This window comes from Vitis vinifera, chromosome 4 (assembly GCF_030704535.1).
Source record: "Vitis vinifera cultivar Pinot Noir 40024 chromosome 4, ASM3070453v1".
NCBI lineage: Eukaryota > Viridiplantae > Streptophyta > Magnoliopsida > Vitales > Vitaceae > Vitis > Vitis vinifera.
In genome coordinates, this window is record NC_081808.1 from 17,542,087 (window position 1) to 17,545,881 (window position 3,795).

At 30.1% G+C, this 3,795-nt stretch overlaps 1 long non-coding RNA gene across 1 annotated transcript; it reads left to right on the plus strand.

Moving 5' to 3' along the window:
• Positions 1-535: 535 nt before the first annotated feature.
• Positions 536-2,101, plus strand: LOC109122440 (uncharacterized). Its single transcript, XR_009465527.1, has 2 exons — positions 536-631; positions 1,869-2,101. It is a non-coding gene; the product is annotated as an uncharacterized LOC109122440 (long non-coding RNA).
• Positions 2,102-3,795: the final 1,694 nt, after the last annotated feature.

Consider the following 3,795-nt stretch of genomic DNA (forward strand, 5'->3'; position numbering starts at 1 on the left):
ACATGATAAAGTTTGGATATAATATTCTTAAGGTTATTATTGATTTTTCCTTTCTTGTACCAAAAAAAAAATAGAGATAAATTAAAAAAAATCAAGAATAAACTTTGACAAGAGTCCTTATTGAGTAATTGAGCTTCTTTTCTTAAGGCAGTTGAGGTTTGCATCAAAAGATAGGTGTTTTAAAGTTGAAGCATGTGTGGGTAAGCTTATACTTGACTGAATATTATATAGAATATTTTTAGGTTGATATATTATTGTAATATTAGACTTCCTTATAGAATAAAAAATATTGTTGAAAATATCTCTATAAATATTTTAGGTCATGAGGGGAAAACTTTGTTTAAACCTAGAAAAAAAGGGAGGATAAGCCTAAGGATTTACTTTTTGGATTAGGCTTATATCTTGCAAAAAAATTTCACTACCAAGAAAATCAATAAACTTAAAGTTATAAATATCAATTACATTAGAGAGAAAGAGGAGAAGAGAGAAAAACAACGGTTTTTTACATCATGCCCAGATTTCATCAAAGGTCCGATGCCACCTTGTTCATGGTCTGATTGAGCTGAAATTTGGAGGAGAGGTTCATAAGTCATTAATCTTAAATTTGAACGGTGAAGATCGGATTTGAAAGGTAAAAAACTTCCTTTTGACACTTTTTAATCATATATTCTCAATTATATGATAAGTAAAAATAGTAATTCCATTAATATTTTATATTTTAATATTTTGCATAACCTATGCATGAATTACCTCATGTTTTATTGATTTCACAAGTTGGTTTGAGTTTTTGTGGTTTGATTTCATTTGGTTCAAGTTATACCTTGTTATTTTGGAGCTAGTTTTGGGAGTGAAAAATGGTGATTCGTTGAAGAGAAGAGAGGCTGGGATTTTTCTTTTAGGAGAGTAGAAGTGTGAAGAAAGGGTGGGAATTTTCTAGGTAAGAGGAAACAAGAGAACAAGGGTTGTTCAATTAAAGATTTTTGATAGAGGGAGGGAAAAAAATTGAGGGAAGGAGCTGTGAGAGTAGGAGAGTTGTTTTGGGTGCTAGGCAAAAGGCAAGAAGTGAGAGTTGTTCGGTTAAATATCTTTGATAGAAAGAGTGAAGAAAATGAGAGAAGGAGTTGTGAGAGAAAGAAAGATAGAGAGAAAGACATATGAAGACTATGTTAATTTGTTCATGGAAAGATTAAGGGAAGGGTTGAAAGAGGAAAAAAAGAAGGAAAGAAAATATAAGATTGTTTGGTTGTTCATGGAAAGCTTGAGGAAAATGGGAGAAAGAGGAAAAAGAGAAGGAAAGAAAATGTAAGATTGCTTGGTTGTCCATAGGAAAATTATTAAATTTAAGATGAATGCATATTTCCTACCTCTATTCAATGAAAATTAAGAGGAACATCTTTAGACATTTTTTCTACCTTTTTCCTTAACATTTTTTTCTTACATTTTCCCATAATATATAAAATTTCCCTTTGAAACTTTATTTATGTTTTGTTCTTTGGATTGTATATTTGACTTTTTGTTTTTTAGGTAGAAGAATGATGAATAAAATATATTTTATTGGAGAAAATCAACTAATAATGCTCTTTACAGTTTAGTTCTTGGTAAATAACTCAAAACCCCATTTAGAAATTTATTTTTCTATTGCTCTTGAATCACCTAAACTAAAATAAAAAAATAAAATAAAATAAGAAAGAACTAGTGTTTTTTCTATTGTTTAATTTTCTCAAATTTTTCTACTTTTCATTTTATATTGGTTCTTGTGTTTTTTTTTTTTCTTTAAGATTTTTGTGAGAGTTTTAGTTTGAATTGCACTTTTTGGTTTTTGCATTTATAATTGAGAGATTTTTTATTCTCCTTGTATTTGTTTATAGGTTTCAAAGGAAATTGATTGGCCAAAAGACAAGAAGTCATAATGTTGAAGGAGGTAGTGATGCCGAAAATCATGAAGATTACATCAAAGTCATTTGGAGGATGATCTTATTTTTTATAGAATAGATCTTAATAGTTGTTGCACTAATATTTGTTCTTTTGTAGAATTAGAAATTGTTATTGAAATATTTTGATATAATTAATAAATTTGTATGTAAGTATGAAGTTACATTAATAGTTTGATGTGTCATTGATAAAATCTATTAAAGATGACACTTCTATAAATGTCAAGATTACTTATTTCATAAAAATGATATCACTAGAAAATGTTTAAAGATGACGCTTCTTATGAGTGTCGTTGTTAACATTATCCAAATATGATGCTTCTTTAAACGTCATTGAAAGTATTTATCAAAGATGACGTTTCCTGAAAGTGTCATTGTTGCCTAAGACATACAATGATAGAGGCGAAGAGGACGCTTTAGAGAAGCGTCATCTATTACCTTTCTTGACGCTTAAAAAACGTCATTGTTTCCCATTTTTCTTGTAGTGATAATTTAGACCCATATCACTTGTATTGTATATGATTTGGGTGCATTAGGAATTATAAAGAAGATACATGTCATGATTCATTATAATATGATAAGTTTTTAACAATCGATTTATGGATTTAGGCAATCTAGTAGAAATTATAATGTCCTACCTCATAATTGGAGGGATGACTTGTCTTAGCCATTAGGATGAGTTTCCCATAGTGAGTACACTAGTGTGTGTAGTTATATATTAGATAAGACTTACAGTGAATCATGATGTAAGGCTATCAGGTCGTTATGATTCACCAAACTACTATGTTACATGAACTCTCAACATTGTGAGGATATTGAGTTTGTATTGAAATCAATAAATGGCTTTGACTTATGGCTGAGATCTTAAAGTGGTAAGATATTCCCTATGGATTGTGTCATTGTTAATGGAGGTTGGTAGCAACAAGTATTCTTAATAGGGAAATCATGACATTTCATAGGATTGAGACAGTTTGTCCTCTTGGATGATTCAAAGAATATGTGATCATAAAATCTATTACCATAATAATTCTTTTAATGGAATTTGACATATGTCCCTTAGAGTTAGAGAATGTGAGTTGGTCATATAATAAGAGAATCCATAACTCAATGATTGGAAAAGTAATATTGATGGATTGACAACACTAACTTTTCTTTAATTGATAGAGGCTATCCTTTACATAATCTTTTGTCCTTTTGCTTTGTAGGCAGAAGTTGTTCAATTGAGAACCAGACCTATCAAGTGGTTTATCTTTTGATTGTCATGCCCCTAAGACATCATCCTCTTTGCACAAGACATTAGCAAACCTTCATTTATCAATCTAATTTATATATTCTAAATTAATGGTTTTCTTGCAATCTTTTTCTTCCATTTTTTTTATTTAGTTTTTTACACCAAGACTCCTTATCAAAGGCAAAATCTGAGATTACCAAAGAATGTAAGACAACTTGATTGAAACAATGTTTTACACATCTATGAGACATAGATAGACCTGTAAAGACTATACAAGATGGATAGAGATATGAGGAAGAACAAGAGGTACCCGGTGGAGCGAGATGGCTAGTGGTAAGGTAAGGATACGAAGAGTGGGAAAATATGAGATGTTTCGAAAACCCAATAGTTGTATCTGGTTATGTCCTTTATAATATTCTCTATTGTATAGTGGAATGATTCTCTCTCATCCGTGGACATAAGCATGGTTGGCCGAACCACGTTAAAACTTTGTGTACCATATGTGTTACTGTTTTATCTTTGTGTTTTTTATTAAAAATATTTGCATGAAAGCTTCCACTATCGTAACAACTTCAACTCAAATCATTAAAACTTGAATTAGAATGTTGAAGTTTTGATATAAAAGGCATAGAT